The sequence below is a fragment of the Culex quinquefasciatus genome, chromosome 2 (genome assembly GCF_015732765.1).
Source record: "Culex quinquefasciatus strain JHB chromosome 2, VPISU_Cqui_1.0_pri_paternal, whole genome shotgun sequence".
Lineage (NCBI taxonomy): Eukaryota > Metazoa > Arthropoda > Insecta > Diptera > Culicidae > Culex > Culex quinquefasciatus.
The window spans coordinates 161,868,593-161,889,754 of NC_051862.1; the positions used below are offsets into that span (position 1 = coordinate 161,868,593).

Here is a 21,162-nt window from a genome sequence, read left to right on the forward strand (position 1 = left end):
GCCGTTTTCACTTTTCATCGATTTCGATTCGATGACCTCATCGGCTTCTGGATAAGCGTTCAGAGCTAGAGGACACGGGTTCAGTCATGCTGGGTTTCACGGCAGGAGGCAGTCCACCGAAGCGGATGTGGATTTTGTGAGAGTGGGATATTTTCGGTAGCTCTTCAGTGAATGCCCGAAAATAGCTTAGTCGTGCCGTGTGATAAGGTACACGGGAGAATTTGGTGATTAATGCGTTGGCAATAATGGAGGCATTTGGGCAGTATTAATAGGTCGTATGCAGCGTTTTAATGGTAAGGTTTACCGCTATTTTAAACAAGCCCCACTTATAGCACTATTTTTAGGCTTCAACTTTCTGTGTAATGTTTTTCAAAAACTTACCATGGGATTTGAACTCTTTGTTCGTGGTTCCCAATTTCGTTAACCCTTGTTCGCGATTTTTTGAACTCTTTTTACTCCGTGCAATTGAAGATTTGTCCTTTTTTTCTAATAAAAAATTGTGATTATGAAGTTAAGAATTTTTAAAATTTACCCAATAATTATGTTATGACATTTTTAGTAATAAAGCTCAATTTAAAACTTGTTTTAAGAAATAATCGGGAAGATCAGTAATTAAAAATTCCGAGAATATTGAGTCATACAATTTTCAGCATTTTTGTAAAATATAGAAAATGCTAGTGAAAATTATTGTCAAAAAAATGTCACATGCAAAAACATTGGCAAATTCACATAAAAAAACTTTTAACTTTGAAATTTTCTTACTTACTTCTTCCCAATGCTTTTGAAACATAAAAAATTCGTAAGAAATGATTTTAAATCGACGCTCACCGGGTTGGATTGTAGAAAGCTAAACAAAGGGAGCATCAAAATCGGCCGTTATAGAGAATTTTCTCAGCTTTTCAAAAAAAAATTTTCCAAAAGTGGGCAAACATGGGCACTTATTTAAAAAAAAATAAATAACTGAGGCTATTTTCAAAAAAGTTATCTAAAAATGGCTATAAATTGAAAACGGCGCACTCTATCAAAATTTCACTGGAGAGCGATTCCAGCTCAAATCAAGAATTTTTCTGGTACTTTTGTACCCGACCCTCTCCGATTTCAATGAAATTTTTTAGACATGTTATCCTAGGCCTATATAAGCCATTTTTGTGTATATGGAGCCAATAGTACTCGAAAATAACATTTGAGAAGGGCGTAAGGTATTTAAATATTTTTGTATTTTGCAATTTAAAAATTACTGTATCTCGAAGCAATTGCGTCGTATCAAAAAGTGGTCAAAGAAAAACTTGTAGGAAATTGGACGGGCTTTCTGAAAAAAATACACTGAAACAAAAATACACGCCACTTCTATGAGATTTTTTGATTTTTAGGTCTAAAACTTAAATTTAAAGGTGTTGTCACGATTTTTTTTCGTTCAAAATTTTTGAGGAAATAGCCTAAAATGTTACAAAAAGACTGACGAAAAATGCAGGATGGTATGTCTCTCCTAAAAAAATACAAAAATCATTTACTAAAACTGTTGTTTTGAAAAGTGGTCTAAACGTCAAAATTTAAAAAAAACCCGTAGTGGGAATCGATTCCCCGGACAATTTTACATAAAAGTCTCTATATTGACCATTGTCCTATGTCCAATCCTTGGGAAGATACAGCGGTTTTAAAAATAAAAATGATGAAAAAATGGATTTGTTGGTGGTTTTTGGCAATTTCTATATGACAGACTTGGTTTTTCAGTCTCGTAAATATTTTTACCGGAAAGCTCGTCCAATTTCCCATAAGTTTGCCTTTGACAGCTTTTTAATTTGACTCGTTTTGATATTTATGTAAGCTAATTTACTATCCAGGTTATTACCACACTGAAAAAAATATTCTCTTTTCAGTTATTAACAATGTAATTAAGCTTATAACTGTAAGCCCTTACATCCAATTGAAATGCTGTCAAAGGCAAACTTATGGGAAATTGGACGAGCTTTCCGGTAAAAATATTTATGAGACTGAAAAACCAAGTCTGTCATATAGAAATTGCCAAAAACCACCAAAAAACCCATTTTTTCATCATTTTTATTTTTAAAACCGCTGTATCTTCCCAAGGAGTGGACATAGGACAATGGTCAATATAGAGACTTTTATGTAAAATTGGCTGGGGAATCGATTCCCACTATGGGGTTTTTAAAACTTTGACGTTTAGACCACTTTACAAAAAAACAGTTTTAGTAAATGATTCTTGTATTTTTTTAGGAGAGACATACCATCCTGCATTTTTCGTCAATCTTTTAGTAACATCTAAGGCTATTTTCTCAAAAATTTTGAACGAAAAAAAATCGTGACAACACCTTTAAATTTAAGTTTTAAACTTAAAAATCAAAAAATCTCATAGAAGTGGCGTGTATTTTTGTTTCAGTGTATTTTTTTTTTCAGAAAGCCCGTCCAATTTCCTACAAGTTTTTCTTTGACCACTTTTTGATACGACGCAATGGCTTCGAGATACAGTAATTTTTAAATTGCAAAATACAAAAATATTTAAATACCTTACGCCCTTCTCAAATATTATTTTCGAGTACTATTGGCTCCATATACACAAAAATGGCTTATATAGGCCTGGGATAACATGTCTAAAAAGTTTCATTGAAATCGGAGAGGGTCGGGTACAAAAGTATCAGAAAAATTCCTGATTTGAGCTGGAATTGCTCTGGAGTACTTTTGCGACCAGTATTTCGTTTTTTTAAATCAGTATTGATTTAAAAATTTATAAATAGGTCGATCATTTTTTCCCATTCTTGAAATTTCTGAAAAGTTTGCATTTTATGTCCCTTAAAACATATCACAAAATGACAAAAATAAAATAAAATAGTGTTTTTTTTTGCAAATCAAGTTTTAGTGACAAAAAGTGAAATTAAAATTCAACAAAAAAAAAATTACCGTGTATCATTTTTTCAGTGAAGTCCTTATCCATACCTACAACTTTGCCGAAGACACCAAATCGATCAAAAAATTCCTTCAAAAAATACAGATTTTTGAATTTTCACATACCATTTTTGTATGGACAGCTGCCAAATTTGTATGGAAAATTATATGGACTAACTATCGATGCAAAATGGCTTTTTGGGCATACCTAAGGCACCAAAAAGTTTCAGCCGGATTAAAAAATACAAAAAAAAAAAATCGAATGAGAGAATTCCTGTTTTGTCATTGGACACAATTTTGGTAGCTTTTCACAAATAAATGGTAAGTAAATGTTCGAAAATCTGTAACTTTTGAAAGAATTTTCTGATCGAATTGGTGTCTTCGGCAAAGTTGTAGGTCTTGTCAGAAAAAATGGGTTCACGGATTTTTTTTTGCGATTTAAAATTTAACTTTTTTGAACAATAATTAACTTCTCAACATCCATAGCTAAATAATACTTTTTTTATATTTTTTGGGGACAAAAACCGCAACTTTTGAGTCTTAGAGAAGTACGGACAAACATTTTGCCGCCGAGTTAGGATGTTTTTTTAATAAAATGTGTGTTTTTAATGTAAAATCAAATAGGCAATCGAAAAGTACTCGAATATTTTTTTTTGATAAAGTGCACTGTTTGAAGATATAACCACTTCAAGTTTAATTTTAATGTTGTTTTGAATATTTATATAACACAATTTCATATTTTGTATGAAATTTTATAAATATTGAACTGTTATTTAGTTTTTCTGGAGTGTAACTTTTTTTTCCTAAACTCTTCTCAATAAATACAGCTTTGTTGCTAACACCAAATGGTTTAGAAAACCGATCTTTAAAGAAAGATATTTAAAACTTTTGATTGCATATTTGTATGGACAGCTAGACAATTATTAGTTTCACAAAGTTTCACAAAAATCGAGGAAGGGCCTAGACGTATTTGTTTGTTAAAAATAGTATGGCCCATAATTTAAAATCGACGATTTTTTTTGTTAAAAATCACAATGAGCATAATTTTTACAGCATTAAAAAATTCAAGTGAATTTTAATTCTGTGAAGCTCAACGAACACTTGTCACACTCTTTCATACGTGATGGATATTAGAAGGCTTTTCCGCGTGAAGCTTTTCATGAGATTCCTCCCCTCACCCACACATACTCGGTACGACGCCACGTACGATGGATATTGCCAACATTGCCCGTACGGCACGTAATCACATCATGATCAGGGGATTGTTTCCGATTGTGGGGTGTGTGTATGAATGCTCCTCTCGATGATTGTCGAATGCAAACAGAACGTGACAAATCATTGCTTCTGGGCGGAGGCGGCCTATTTGTCAGGGAGATTTTCAGTTCGATTTTGAAGTTCTCTTTATACACAGGATGGAAAATTTACAGCTCGATGTGAAACTTGACCTGAGTTATTCGTTTTATTCCTGCAATCAGTTTTTTTTTTATTTTTCATTTCATGGAGTCACCGCGAAGCCCCAGAATCCGGAATGTACCTCTCTTTGTGGTCAAACCGATGCGGTACTGCAAACCGAAGTATCTCGGCCATGATCCTACAGCGGCAGCAGCAACCACCATCACCTTAACTGGTTCACCCAGGAATACGGGCGCGCGACTAAACGTTTTGCCCGTTGTAATAAATTTTATAAACGGGTAAATAAATATTAAACGTGCAAGAGCGACACCGACCGCGGTGTGGTAGAATTTATGTGGCTTTTTTTCCTTGGGCTTCGGGAAAGCTGCCGGACAGGGATGGGAAGAACTCGTGGCTTACTACAGTTTTGACCAACTGATAATCTGAAACGTTTCCCATCTCTGTCGGGCCGAAACAGCAATACGGTGAACTACCGGCTTTGTGAATTCTGTACTCTTGAAACCTAGAACGCCAAGACATCTCGACGTGTTCGAGTGGTCCGGCCTGGCGAAGGTCTCTTCCTGGATTCGCTAATTGCAACATATGCTGGACATGGCTCGGCACTGGAACAAGCAGTGGATTCCCTTTTGCGACCACGTTCTCGGCGGGCTTTTGCTGACCAGTGACCAGTCCGGGAGGCAGATTAATGTGCACACTCGCAAGTTTTATATCAGAGCTTAAACGGATTGGATTTATGGGGGTGGCTTCGAGTTAAACGATTAGATTTGGCGATTTATTGTGGTATGATTCTGGTTTTTGAAAAAGTTTCCTGTTTCTTCGATGTCCGTAGATTTGCCCTTTCAATTTTGAAATTAGATTTTTAAGGAGGTTGGCCTCTTTGAACACACGAAATAAATATTAAAAATTTATCCCAAACAACAAAAAAAAAAAACAGTAGAAAGGATACGGTTATGTTACACATGACCAATATGACAAAGACAAAATATTCAAAATACCTCTTTAGGTCGTTACGTCGCAGATCGAATCTGTCAATTAAATGACTGTTTGCCATCTCGGAAATGACTATACTTCTTCACGAAACCAACCCATAATTACAATTTTCCAACGATCACACCTCGTTACAACACTTTACATCATCGCGCTGCAGCAGCAGCTGCTCTCACTCGTCCAAAAATGCCTCTGAATTTCTGCGATCTCAGATTTCCTTCCATTAGTGGCCGCCGCCGCAACCACGACGTCACTTTCTCGAAACAATTTCCTAATCCAAATTTTTGCTCTTTTCTCTCTCTCCCTCTGTTTCCAGGTAAGTCGTGGTCAATCGAAGACTGTGCGGACCCTTAAGACCCATCATCATCAAGCCGAACTTCCCTTCGTTTGCAAACCGGAGAAGGGGAGGAGGGGCAGGAATATAATTGATTCCAATCACATCTAATGAAGCAAGCGAATTCACTTCAAACCTTGATGCTGATTGGGGCTCGAAACTTGGCTTAGGAGGGTGCGCCTGTGGAAGTCGTGTGTACGGTATGGCGTGTCCGGGGGTGAGGTCACTCCACCAATTAGTCATCAACTGCCCAAGCGCCAAAGCTTGGCGTGGAAGTTTGGCTTTTCAATTGTTAAGGGGGCACACGGTTTCAAACGAGCTGCAGCAGAGTAACCAAATTGTAGTAAGTAAACGCGGAACGCAACGTCGTCGTCGTCATCGAGGCCGGAAGGAAGAAAGGACGGAGCGCTCGGACCGTATACTAATTAAATTGGAAAAAAATAATTGATTTTTTAACGATCAGCAAACATGGGGCAGCAGCAACCGGTGAGCAAATTTGGTGCTGCACCGTACTGTGGTTTTCAAGCCCGATAGAGATTGTACATTTTCGATGGCCGGTCGAACTTGCGGTGGTGTCCAACTAGTGATGGAAATTTCTGCGTGGAGGCCGTTCACGTTTGTTTTCACCTAGGATTAACGGTGGTTTCATGCAAAATCGGCCGAAAAAAACGGGTGCACATTCCAACTGGTGGTGATTTCCATCAGTGGAACGTGATGATTTATTCAAAGTTCAATCATCCGAACAGAGGTATCTAATAAACACCGAAAAATTGATTTATAAAAATATTGAGGGTGAATTTCTTTTGATTTTTTGCAATATGTTCAATAAAAATACAAAAATACAAAAATACAAAAATACAAAAATACAAAAATACGAAAATACAAAAATACAAAAATACAAAAATACTAAAATACAAAAATACAAAAATACAAAAATACAAAAATACAAAAATACAAAAATACAAAAAGCGTTTTGTAGATCTGAACAAAACCAACAGATTGCTTTTCAAAGATTGCAAAAATGTTGTAGGGTTTAAGAGAAATCGACGATACAAAAAGCGTAACGCCACCGCGTAAAAAGAGGTTTCTCTGTATTACACAAAATTACACAAAATTACACAAAAAAAAACACAAAATTACGCAAAATTACGCAAAATTACACAAAATTACACAAATTACACAAAATTACACAAATTTTACAAAAATTACACAAAAATTACACAAATTTACACAAAATTACACAAAATTACAAAAAATTACACAAAATTACACAAAATTACACAAAATTACACAAAATTACACTAAATTACCCAGAATTACACAAAATTATACAAAATTAGGGTAATTCTCTACTAACTCACACGAAATCGGGAAAAGTTGCCCCGACCCCTCTTCGATTTGCGTGAAACTTTGTCCTAAGGGGTAACTTTTGTCCCTGATCACGAATCCGAGGTCCGTTTTTTGATATCTCGTGACGGAGGGGCGGTACGACCCCTTCCATTTTTGAACATGCGAAAAAAGAGGTGTTTTTCAATAATTTGCAGCCTGAAACGGTGATGAGATAGGAATTTGGTGTCAAAGGGACTTATATGTAAAATTAGACGCCCGATTTGATGGCGTACTCAGAATTCCGAATAAACGTATTTTTCATCGAAAACACACTTAATTTTTTTTTAAATTCTCTCATTTTCCGTTGCTCGACTGTAAAATTTTTGGAACATGTCATTTTATGGGAAATTTAATGAACTTTTCGAATCTACATTAACCCAGAAGGGTCATTTTTTTCATTCAGAACAAAATTTTTCATTTTAAAATTTCGTTGTTTTTCTAACTTTGCAGGGTTATTTTTTAAGAGTGTAACAATGTTCTACAAAGTTGTAGAGCAGACAATTATAAAAAAAATTGATATATAGACATAAGGGGTTTGTTTATAAACATCACGAGTTATCGCGATCTTACGAAAAAAAGTTTTAAAAAAGTTACTTTTTGCGTTTCTCTTTGTTTCGTCGTCCATGTCTGTCGCGGGTGACCATGAACGGCCATGATCGATGACGACCAACTTTGTCAAAACTTTTTTTCGTAAAATCGCGATAACTCGTGATGTTTATAAACAAACCCCCCTTATGTCTATATATCAAAATTTTTATAATTGTCTGCTCTACATTTTTGTAGAACATTGTTACACTCTAAAAAATAACCCTGCAAAGTTAGAAAAAACACGAAATTTTAAAATGAAAAATTTTGTTCTGAATGAAAAAAATGACCCTTCTGGGTCAATGTAGATTCGAAAAGTACATTAAATTTCCCATAAAATGTCATGTTCCAAAAATTTGTACAGTCAAGTAACGGAAAATGGGAGAATTTAAAAAAAATAGTGTTTTTTTCGATGAAAAATACGTTTTTTCGGAATTCTGAGTACGCCATCAAATCGAGCGTCTAATTTTACATGAAAGTCCCTTTGACACCAAATTCCTATCTCATCACCGTTTCAAGCTGCAAATTTCAAAAAATGGAAACCGCCCTCCGTCACGAGATATCAAAAACGGACCTCGGATTCGTGATCAGGGACAAAAGTTACCCCTTAGGACAAAGTTTCACGTAAATCGAAGAGGGGTCGGGGCAACTGCTGTGTGAGTTGGCGGAGAATTACCCATTATGAAAAAATTACACAAAATTATACAAAATTACACAAAATTACACGAAATTCACGAAATATCAAAAAAATTACTCAAAATTACACAAAATTACTCAAAATTTCACAAAATTACATTAATTTACATCAAATTACAAAAATGAAAACAAAAGTTTTCAAAATTTATTCGTTGGGGTTTGCAAAAAGTGTCCACGTGGTTTATGGATGGTCCTAAATGCACAAAAAAAACTCATAAATATACAAAAATACACAAAAAATACACACAAACATACAAAGATAAATAAAAATTCACAAAAACACAAAAAAAATTAAATGAATAAAATTGAAAAAAAAAAGTTTGAAATGTTTATGTCACCCATGTTTAAGTATTTAAATTCAGATGGTTAAACCATGGCTTCTAACTTACGTAGTAACAATATAATAAAATATTTGTAAACTAACTGAGAAAATTATCTACAATTTTCAAATTCAGACTTTCAAAATGGGTATATCGCAGCAGGATAATGAATTGCTAAGATGTATCGCAGCATTACTAAGAATAAAAATTGAGAAAAGGAAATCTAGAGTTTTATTTGAAAAGGATCTATTAGCAGAGAGGGCATCCCCGAGCATATAAGACCTTTAAAAAAATCTAGAAATATTTCAAGTGTTTTACAATAACCCTTCATTAATCAACTGAATATAGTTCCGCAATATTGGTCTAATTTTCAATGTTAAAAAATGAAAACTTAGTGAAATCTTTCAAAAACAAATACCTTCAAAATTTCAAAAATCAAGCCTTACATTACAAAAGGGTTTATTTTTTTATGTTTTTATCCCAAACGTAAGGCTTGAATTATTCTAATCTCCATAAAAAAATCGAAGTATAAAAACGAGCCTAACTTTTCATAAGGGCCAAAATTTGTGTTTGAGACCATTTGAAAAAATGTTTTGATCTGAAGAATTGGAGAGTTTTATTTCAAATTGGGCCAAACCTAAATATTTTTAGGAATAGACACATTAAATAAAATAAAAAATCTATCTGCCTAACATTGACCTTTGACTCAAAAAAACATGTTTGCAAATTTATTTTTCCAACATTTTCAACAATTTTAAAAAATCATGAGTGTCGAAAAATTGCAGAATTTTTAGTTTTTTTTACTATAAAAATTCGTTTTTTCGGTACGCTAATAGATCGGGGGTCCAATTTGACATAAAAGTTATTTTGACATAAAACCATCACCAATTCAGGCTGCAAATTAATGGAAAACACATCTTTTTTCAAATGTTTAAAAACGGAAGGAGTCGTACTGCCCTTCCGTCACGAGATATCGAAAATGGACTTTTCCGATTTCGTGTGAATCGGCGGAGAATTACCCAGTAGTAAGTTTGTTTGAAATGTCAACAGACTACTAAACTGTTGATTTGAAATTCATAAATTATTATTCTAACTGAGTCCAAAATTGGCACATACTTCCCCTTCCAAAGCACCGATAAATGAAATGGATCACTTAACGAGAACCGATAAAATTAAAGTCAAATCCCTCCCAGAACGCAGCGGAGAATTAACCGTTCGGCAAACACGGAAACCCGATAAAAATGGTAATGTTCTGCTGATACACACCGCGTCAACCTGACTGTGCGTGTGTGTGTGTGCCAATGTGCCGTGACCGAGTGTAACCGAGTGTCAATCGCGCAGCCCACATTATGGATTGACAATTGCCTCCGCGCCGTTCTGCGTGGGTGCCCTCCTTCCAAAACGTTCCGTTCCTTCACTCGTTCGGAATGTGACAGTAACGAATTCGCGCGCGATAAAAATCCTGGCCACCGAATGTCAACAAAGCGTTCGATCGTGACAGGAAAATGAATTGCGACCGAGTTGAGTTAGGTTGAGAATTTCAAATTGAAAAACTTAAATCAATCATAAACACACTGAAAGGAGGTCCTGCAACCGTTTCGATTAATAACCCAAGTCCGTCCAGGTTGATAACTGACTCAAGCTGGGGGAAACCTCGACCTGCTCCAACTGACACACAATCGTTCACACAGAGTCGGAGGGATTGGCCGGTTCTGGCTTCCACCACTCAACTCGATTGTTTTCCATTCGTTGACATTATAATTGAGGTAGAGCGTCCAATTTCCCGGGGTTACAAAATTCCCGGGAAACGGGAAATTTTCAACAAATTTCCCGGGAAATCCCGGGAATTCCCGGGAAAATTGAAATATGACGAAAATTATTCTGATCCTGTTTCTGGTTAATATTTTGCAACAGAATTGTATAGAACGGCATCATTAATGTCCAAAATCAGTGTGAGGATCAATGAATGGCTTGAATGCTTGTAAAAAATCATGAAGCTATGAGAAGATAGTATAAGTTTTTATTTTTTATGCTGTCTTTCAAATCGTACCAAATCAACAAAATATTATTATTATTTTTTTGTTAAAAAGTATTTTTTTAATCAAAGTATTTGGACAGTGAAAATTTATGCCCCACAAAAATAAAATTGCTTTTAAATTTGTCTCAGTGACCATAACGTTGAAACAAAACAAAAATATCATGTAGAAATAATGTTTCTTATGGCAAATTACTTATTTCAGAACAAGTATTTTCAACTTGTGAACAAATAGATTATCACTGTTTCTTGATACCAAACTCACAGTTTTACAAAAATTGAAGCGAGTTTTTGAAATAATGGTTGGATTCTTTGGGTAAACTTCATAAGATTTTTCATGGTTCCATTTATGGAACGATTTTAGTTATATGGTTAAATGTCCTAATAAATTAATTAGATTAAAATAATTTTCATAGTGTAAAAGTGGTTGAAATTAAACGATATTTTTTCATATTTTAAATTTACCGATTATATCTTGAATACTTTTAAACAAATTCTTCTTGAACAAACCTTTTTGAAAAATTTAATCCTATCAATTAAATTTTCATCCAATTTGGTCAAGGTAAACAAAAATGATATTTTCAAATGATATAACAAAAAAAGTCGGTAAAATAAATTGTCGAAAAAAATAGGCAATATTCATGCCATAATAGCGTAATTTGTGTTGCCCAACATATAACCAAACAATATTCCTAGTTGTGAATGCTTTAGGAATAAATATTATCTGAATTAAAACTTGGCATGAAATTAACAGACATAGTTCAATATGAACATTAAATTGAAATGAATAAAATCAAATAAGGTTCTCTAATTATTGGTGCCAAAAAGGTAGGAAAATGTATACTTCCATTTGTATTTCGGGAATTCCCGGGAAATTTACAAATTTCCCGGGAAACGGGAAATATTTTTTTCCGGGAAATCCCGGGAATTCCCGGGAATTTTTTTCCCGGGACGGGAAATTGGACGCTCTAAATTGAGGCAGTCACCGCTATTCAAATACGGTCAAGGGGGGCGAGGGTGGTGATGGGAAGAGTGTGATGCTATTTCGCTCTAAACAGAACTGCGACGCCACGAACCTCTGGTGGGGTGTGTTTGTAAACAGTAGAGATGTTAAGGTGAAACGGGACACCAGTTCTTGAAAAACTTCTGTTGACCGTAAATCAATTTCAAAATGGCGCTGCGTTCCCGTTTCACCTTAAGGGAACACTCACTTAAATTATGTAAAACACTTTTTGAACTATTTTGAAGTGCTGGAAGTCTTAAATTTTGAACACCACTACAATTCTGCTAGTATCGCGAGCCAAACCCGCAATCACATCAATCCGATCCTCAAACAGAGCGCTCCTTTCATAACTGCAATTCTCAGCACTGGGTGTGAACGAGACAGACCGAGAGTAATAGAGAAGCAAGAGAAGACAGTGGCGACGTCATTCAATTCTGTATGCAAATCACGTTTACCGTATCGTACTCTCGCTGGAAGTCCAGCTAACCCCAGCGTTGAGTTGGTATGGTTTGTGTCCATTTGGGGTTATACCGTAGAGATTCCAAATACGACTTGAAATTTCGCTGGAAAAAATAAAATTATTTCTTTGATAATTATTTCATTTTTTATTAAGAGTATAATTCCAACCAGCTCGTCCTCTCTTGACACACTCTGCAACAGCGGCAACTTGCCAAAGGAAATCCAGGCAGAGAACGTTTTGTCACTCTTAAATGCCCGTCTATTATTTACATATTTGGGTATAACTCGGGACTTCTGCACCAAATTCAACCAAATTTCGCGAAAATGAAAATGATTTATTTCGCTATGAGATATTTTTGAATAAAATCGCCTTAGAAATATCAGAACGGCATCAGACCATATTCTAACTTAACGCCCGATACAAACCCATAAACTCAGATAAAACCAGACACTCCTACAGAGAGCTAGAACAAGCCCCACGATCATCCATCGGATGTTGTTACTGGGTTGTGCCATACCCCGTTCTGTGTCATAGTCGTTTTCGATCGTGTTGTGGCGCTGATCTACAACCATCATAACAACAACACACAACCCAACAACATCCGAAAAAAATAACTTCTCGTTTTCACTGCTACTCGCTCTCGCTCTCTTCTCCAGCACACGCAAACTATATTCGCGTGGCAGACGACGTGCAACGTGCACAACTTGGTTCTGCGATCTGCGCGAGAGAAGAGTACAGACAACAAGGTTGTTGTCTCTACCTTGCTGAAGCGTGTACGTGCCACGGCTCGATGAACTCTCCTCTTCGGTATCTCTGCCGTTGTTGTTGAGGTCTCTAGCCTATTGGCACTCGGGGGCTAGTACAACTCGGCACAACACCAACAGCTTCGAACGTTGGAACGTGCAAATGTTTTCGCGTGGTGCTCTATGGGTCGCTCGGGATCGGTTCGGCTGAAGTTGTTGGTTGTGCTGTAAAATTGACTAGGGATGCTGAAAAAAAAAAGATTACTGTCCGTATTGATTTTATTTTTACCTCACAATCCGGATTGAACACTCACTTCTACCACCTTAAATAACTTTAATTCAATGATACTTACTTTGTTTGTTTTGTTGTCTTGTATTATACAACTTGATTAAATTAAGTTTTTTGTTCAAGGTGCTAATTTTATAACAAGAAATTGGTATCGAATTATTTTGGCTAAGGAGCCCAATCAAAGCATATTTCATAATTAATTTTTGGGCTATTTTCAAGTGGAATTGAAATTTACTACATTGCATCAATCTGATCACCATTACATTTCATTTTAAGAGTACCAGCATTGCCCATGCTTTCCCTATGTCATATGAAATGAGCATGTTAGTATTTGATAATATGTATCTATGGATTTTCAAATCGATTTGGTGTCTTCTGTAAAATTATTGTTGTTATGATAACTTTGCAGTGAAAAATGGGTACACTAAAAAATCTATATTGTTTATTTGACTTTTCATTACTTAAAGTTGAATTCCCCAAACATGTATTTTCATAATTTAGAAGTTTTGGCTTGGCTAATGATCTGAAAATGCATTTTTTGCACTAGAGTTTAGGATGGTGCAAAATCTAATAATGGAGTTGGGATTTCTTTTTAAACGAGTGGAGATTTTGAGAAAAAAATCAAAAAATTTAAAAATAAGGTTTAGAAATATGCAAGAGCAATTCCAGCTCAATTCAGGAATTTTTCTGGTACTTATGTATCCGACCCTCTCCGATTTCAATGAAACTTTGTAGACATGTTATCCTAGTCCTATATGAGCCATTTTTGTGTATATGGAGCCAATAGTACTCGAAAATAACATTTGAGGAGGGCGTAAGGTATTTAAATATTTTTGTATTTTGTAATTTAAAAATTACTGCATCTCGAAGCCGTTGCGTCGTATCAAAAAGTGGTCAAAGACAAACATGTAGAAAATTGGACGGGCTTTCTGAAAAAAATACACTGAAACAAAAATACACGCCACATCAATGAGATTTTTTGATTTTTAAGTCTAAAACTTAAATTTAAAGGTGATGTCACGATTTTTTTTGTTAATTTTTTTTGGAAAATAGTCTAAAATGTTAACAAAAGACTGACGAAAAATGCAGGATGGTAGTTACTAAAACTGTTTTTTTGAAAAGTGGTCTAAACGTCAAAATTCTTAAAAACCAGTAGTGGGGATCGATTTTCCAGACAATTTTACATAAAAGTCCTAAGTCCAATCCTTGGGAAGAAACAGCGGCTTTAAAAATAAAAATGTTTAAAAAACGTTTTTTTTGGTTTTTGGCAATTTCTATAAGACAGACTTGGTTTTTCAGTCTCGTAAATATTTTTACCGGAAAGTTCGTCCAATTTCTAATAAGTTTGCCTTTGACAGCTTTTTGATTTATATCGTTATTATATATACGTAAGCAAATTTTTGTCCTGGTTTCTACCACACTGAAAAAATATTCTATTTTCAGTCATTAGCAATGCAATTAAGCTTATATCTTTAAGCCCTTACATCCAATTGAAATGCTGTCAAAGGCAAACTTATGGGAAATTGGACGAGCTTTCCGGTAAAAATATTTACGGTACTAAAAAACCAAGTCTGTCATATAGAAATTGCCAAAAACCACAAAAAACCCGTTTTTTCAACATTTTTATTATCAAAACCGCTGTATCTTCCCAAGGATTGAATAGGACAATGGTCAATATGGAGACTTTTATGTAAAATTGTCTGGAAAATCGATCCCCACTACTGCCGTTCTACGCATAATTGTCCCATGTTCAAAAAAGTGCAACTGAGAAAAACGCGATTGAAATTTGTCGACCGATTTCTGTGTTTCTACGCATAATTGTCCCGTGGGTTTCTATTCGCCCTAAGTGTCCCTAATCGTCCCAGTTATTAGTTTATCACCCTTATTTGTGATTCTCTTGTAATAAAATAGGTAAACAAGACATAATGCTTAGTAAATCTAATGATTCCGTGTAAGAAAATACTTGGTGGGACAATTATGCGTAGAAGTTTAACGATGGGACAAACAGACTTGGTGTTGTTTTTAATGAGTTTTCGAACAAAGTACCAAATTTTATGCGTTTTTCTTAAAGTACACATTAAACTAAACTTAAAAATGTCATAAAGTCAAAATAGTCCAAAACTGACATGGGACAATTATGCGTAGAACGGCAGACTATTGGTTTAAAAAAAAAATAACGTTTAGACCACTTTTCAAAAAAAACAGTTATAGTAAATGATTTTTGTATTGTTTTAGAAGAGACATACCATCCTGCATTTTTCGTCAGTCTTTTGTTAACATTTTAGGCTATTTCCTCAAAAATTTTGAACGAAAAAAAAATCTTGACATCACCTTTAAATTTAAGTTTAAGTATTTTTATTTCAGTGTATTTTTTGATAACATTTTAGGTTTTTGCCAAAAATCATCTGCGTTAACATATTTGGCACCAGTTACAGTAGATAAATCAGATATTACTATTTGGAGCATAGATAGTATTTATTAGCTTAAAAAATTAATTAGATTTTGTCCCGAAATAACAATTTGACTAACATTTTGAATAATTTGAAGGTAGAATAACAACAGAAGTCAGAATATTTAAACATTAAACCATATTGAGAATGCAATAAATTTTGTTTTTTTTTTATTGGTTTTGATCTATAAAGATTCTGAGTTCAGAAATTTTCATGAAATTAATTGCATTGATTTATTTTCCCCTTGGAAATTGGAAAATTAAAAGCTTTTTTTCAAAGCTTAAAATTATTTTTTTTCATATTTCACTTATAATCCTTGCTTTGCTTTAGTTCTATTCGGTAATGTCATGGTAATGTAATGTCACAATCATATGTGATAAAAGAGAACAAAAAATAGGGAACGATGAAATAAAGTTTGAAATGAATGTCTGTAATTTTAACAGATACGTTCCGCGAAATTTTATGTTTTGGAATTATGGTCACTAAGCATACGCTTTTTTCATCAAAATAAGTTTTCAATCTAAAAATTTCTTGGCAAAGTGTAAATTATTTGTTTTCTTTTAAATAACATAAATGCTTATCTGAAAAAAAAAAATACTGTTCAAAGAATATGTATTGGCTGAAAGAAAAAGCTTAGAGCAATTTTGTTTAATCGGATCACCCATATAAGGTTTCATGCAATTTGGACAGCTGTCTATACGCAAATGGTACGTAAATATTCGGAAATCTTCATCGGGACCATCCATAAACCACGTGGAGCCTTTTTTGGAAATCTCAAATCTCCCCTCAAACAATTTATTTTGTTTAGGACTATTAAGTTTAAAGGACCCCCCCCCCACCCAAAAAAAAACTATAAGTGTCCACGTAGTTTAAGATCTCATCTTTTTAAAAAAATTCCTGATCGGTTTGGTGTATTGAGCTAAGTTGATGGTATTGATGACTACTATTTAGAAAAAAGGCCTGCGAAAATTTTAATAATTTTCAAATATGTTTCAATGGACAAAATACTGCAACTTTTAAACCACAGAAAAATATGGACGAATATTTTCCTGCATAGTGATGATTTATTTTAAAGTGTTTGTTGGAAAATTAGAAATTAAACTTAAAACTAATTTAAAATCAACTTTTCAATCAAAATTTTCTTTAGCCACTTAATGTTTATTTAAACAGATTTTTTTCATTTTGTTTAATCTAGTGACTTTGATTTTCCAGTTGAGAAAATTTCCAATTAAATTTACTATGATACATTGTAGGTTGGACCTATACTTGCAGAAATACAGCGAATAAAGAGAAAGAAACAAAAAAAAAAATTAAAGTTTTTAAGTCTCATCCTCAACCTCTTCTATCCTCTCAAACAGCCTTTTATTTTCTAGTACCAATATCTCAGAAACTTCAAAGTTTATGTCCCTCGGCTCTTACCAAAATCGAGGGGGGGGGGGAGTTTTTCGAAAAAAAAAAAGAAATTTTTTTTGCCCCCTGGTTTTTCAGGCCAATTTTGAAGGGGGAGGGGTGCGACATAAACTTTGAAAAATATTTGCAACGGCCTAAATTTTTTTTTAGATTTTTGATCACTTCGATTTTTTATATATTTTGCAATCAGGACTTTTAAGATAATATTGAACTTTTGACCGTTTTGAAATGTTAGATCGCAAATTTGAAAAAGCTTCTGATCTTTCAAATTTCGACTATGCATTCAAATTAGAACATGGAAAATATTTTTTTGCAATTCCGTCGTGAAACTACTCACTTTTCCTGTCATTCTTGAACGACGAAATAGCCTACTTTTCTGTACCAAAAATAACAAAATCGAATAGCAACACTTTTCAAAATAAATGCTGAAAAGTTGAACTTTTCAGCACTTGTTTCGAAAAGTAACACTTTTCAACATTTTTTTGATTTAAACGATTTATTGACAAAATACATGAAAATTTGACCTAAAATTTCACTCAATGGGTGTTTTTCGGAATTTCAAAAAATGTTGTATGGAACTCGTTGCAAAACTTGATTTTTTCAGCACTCTTCGTATTTATCCAACTCGGTGAACCTCGTTGGATAAATGTACGACTCGTGCTGAAAAAAATCCTCTTTTTGCAACTTGTTGCATAAACTACTATTTTGCGATTCCGTTTTTTATAACATCTACAATGAAAAGTTGATTATAACAATAATTTGAATGCTGGAAAGTTCAACTTTCCAGTACTTGTATCAAAAAGTTATCATTTTCGACACTGTTTTTGTTGCAAAACTCGATTTTTGTAACACTCTTCGTATTATTCAATTCGGCAGAGCCTTTTTAGACAAATGTACTTTTCGTGCTGAAAAATCAATAAAAAAATCATCACTTTGCAACTCGTTGTATTAACTATACAGCTTGCTTCAAAATTACAAATTACAATTCAAGTTCCAAAGGGAGTGAAGATTCCCCATGACACCCCCACACCCACGTGGGCACGTCGTCGTCGCGCAACAACAACCAGCCGCGCCGTGCGCCTTCGTTCGAGTTCGCGTCCGATATGTTGATGAACCAACTTGGGGGGAGGACGATGGAGGATGTGTTGCGGTATGGAGCCCAGGTAGACTTCCAACAACAACAACACACTAGTAAGTCGACGATGCAGTTGGCGGCGTGAAAGAGAGCGAGGACGCTAGACCGAGCAGTGCGAGAGCGAGTTGGGACGACTTAGCGTGAGTGGGAGCAAGAAGTAGACACGATCGGTTGGTTCGCGAAGGAAAGAGATAACCAATTATAAAGTGTATTTTGTAAAATTAATGAAAAAATATGTAGCGAGAGAGAGGAGACGCGGGCCGGCGGCCGATTTCGGTGGAGAGCCGCCAGTTTTCAGTTTGGAGCCGAACGTTCAGCGAGACGGGAACGTGGAGTTGTTGATCAGCGCGCGCGCGACCGAGACGATCATAGCTGAAGATCCGCGTATCGGTTGTTTTCTAAGGTGTGCGCATCGATTAGCATTCTCGGAACGGTTGACATTTTTTCACAAGTGTGGGAAGGGAACATCTTTAATAAGAAAAAGAAGAAGAAGACGTGCTGGCAAAGGTGTGTTTCGAGGTGTTTATTTCGGGGAGGAATATCTCAAAGAGTGTGCTGGGGAATAGCTGGAAGATCCGTTGGAATTCGGCCGTCCGTGATACGGTGTGCAAAGTGATTTGGGGAATAGAAAAGCGTAAAGAGAGTCGAGTTGTGTACCGTATCGCTTTGGTTGGAGTTGAAGGAGACCTCGACTCGACAACGTGTGATAATTGTGGGAAGATTTATGTTTTTTTTTTTCACCAAACGGATCTAGCGGATCTTCTGCGGTTCTTGGAGTTGAGTCCCCCGAGAGATAGAGAGAGGGTGGGAGGAAGAAGCAGTGGAACTCATTGTTCTCGACGGTGGACGTTGTCGTCGTCGTCGTAGCGTTGCTATGGAAAACAATGAAACTATGTTAGGCCCTGGCAGCATGGAACATGGAGCATAGGCTCGCCGAAGGAAATGAAAAATATACGAGCGGTCCCCCCCCCCGTGATAGTAGAAGTGATAGTTGATAGTATGGAGTGAATGTGGCCGGGCTCTCCGGCGCATGAAACGGTGAAACTAGCATACGGTTGGGTCTACCAGAGCCGGCTGCAATAATTCCATGTCAAAAACATGAAATGGTGATGATTTCGCAATATCTTTCCTAGGTAGAATTCATACCAGATTATTTTATGGTATTGTTTAATATATCGTCTGGGAGACCTTTATCAGAAACCAAATATCAAAATTCATTGTACGATGACAACTGTACTGGATTTTTAAAATGTTTGTAGAAAATATGCAAACAAAATTTAATTAATTGCTGAGTTTCCTTTTCATGATTTCTTGCAGTAACATTTGAAGTTTATTTGTTTTGAAACTAAATGGCGTTTTTAAACCTGTCTTTTATTTTTGATCTAAGAGCTCTACGACAGTCATAGAAAATTTAAGTAATTTAAGCAAGGTTTTTTGAAATTTACTCAAGTTTTTTTTTTCTTTTTACACTTTTTTTTTATTTTTAAGTTGTGTTCGGTTATTTTTTTTTTTCAATTTTAATCAGATTGGTTTTCAAATCATATGAAATCATCAAATCAAAGATACAAAGATTTTTTTGTTTCACCCTCTAATATCAATTTCATTTAAATTTTTAGAATTAGCTTTTACTTTTTGAATTTTTTCATTTTTTTTAATGTTTTAGTACTACAACCTTCAATCATTGTCATGTGCCAGCTTTTAGTTTTTTTCTCATATTGTTTCAGTAACTTTAAATTTTGTCTAGTTTTTCACATTTTATGCTTTGAATTGATACCGTTAATTTATCAGTTTTAAAAAAGGTTTGAATAACAAAAATATCTGAAGAACTTATGTTTACTAAAAACTAAAGAATGCTAATTAAAAACATTGAAAAAAAATGTCGTTTTATTCAAAAAACTGAAAAAGCCACAACTTATCAAACCTCGGAACATAAAAAAATAAAGTTCTACTTATTTTGAGTCCATTTATGGCTGGTTGATAGAGGGTTTGTCTGATATTTCAATGTTTGATCTAATAGAGTTAAAAGCTGTGCTAGTTTTGATAAGTATTTTTTTTTTTTCAAAATAATTTATAGAATGAAACATATTTTGAATTTAAAAGCGCAAGTGAACTTCAATATAATTTTCATCGTTAAGGGTATTCAAACTTTTTTGTTATAATATGGATTTGCGATTTATATTTTTGATATTGAGATATTCCAAATATATGTTAACAATAATTTTATATAATTTACTACTTGTATATTAACAAAAACTTACAAATAGTTTAGTTTTATTGCTGGAAATAATTCAACTTTTTTCTCTGTGATGTTGTAAGCAAATATAATTGTTTGTTGAACTCTTGTAGTGATAGTACTTTACATTTTATTGTTAAGTTTTATTCTTAATCTTTTCCTGCATTATTATTAGTATACAGTAATAATTTTCCACAAAGTGTTGTTAAAAAATAGAATAAGACACACTTTGTGGAAAAAAAAAGTTGAATTATTTCCAGCAATAAAACTAAACTTTGACACACTTACTTGTATTAATCTTAAATCATATTTTTTGTAAAGTTATGTATGTTATTTTTGGTAAAAAAGTAATAAATGTTATCAAATCTTTAAAAAATCTAAAAATTCTTTATTTTAAAAGCATAATTGATAAAAAATATGCCTTAAATAACTCAGAATGGTTTTATTTGTTTTGCTATTTTTCTATGTTCACTGCTCATTCAATAGATGATCTTTCGATTTTGTTCATTTTTAATTATTGAAAAATGTTTAGTTTTTCACTTTGTTTACGTTTAGAACTTCAAATTATTTGTTTGATTTAATTTATTTCGATGTAAAACAAAGATTCTGAGGTTTTTTTTATATCAGAAGACAGAAAATTTCAACTGGCTAAATGCAATACATTTTAGAAACATTTATTCAGTTTTTTTTTATTCTACTGAGTCATGTGATTTTTTAACTGATCCTAGATTTTTTGTATACTTTGGATATGGATATGGAAAATTACAAATTTTTATCTA

At 34.2% G+C, this 21,162-nt stretch overlaps 1 protein-coding gene across 5 annotated transcripts in view; it reads left to right on the forward strand.

Annotated features, from left to right (window-relative positions):
* The window catches only part of LOC6039579 (germinal center kinase 1), a 177,366-nt gene that overhangs the window by 50,752 nt on the left and 105,452 nt on the right, over positions 1-21,162 (forward strand). The window contains exon 1 of one of the 5 annotated variants that reach the window (XM_038258050.1): positions 18,447-18,657. The exons of 3 other annotated variants lie outside the window; for them this stretch is intronic. The gene's annotated coding sequence lies outside the window, so the exon portion shown is untranslated. Of the gene's footprint in view, positions 1-18,446; positions 18,658-21,162 lie in introns of those variants that run through there. One more of the 5 variants, XM_038258051.1, reaches the window with a different exon arrangement.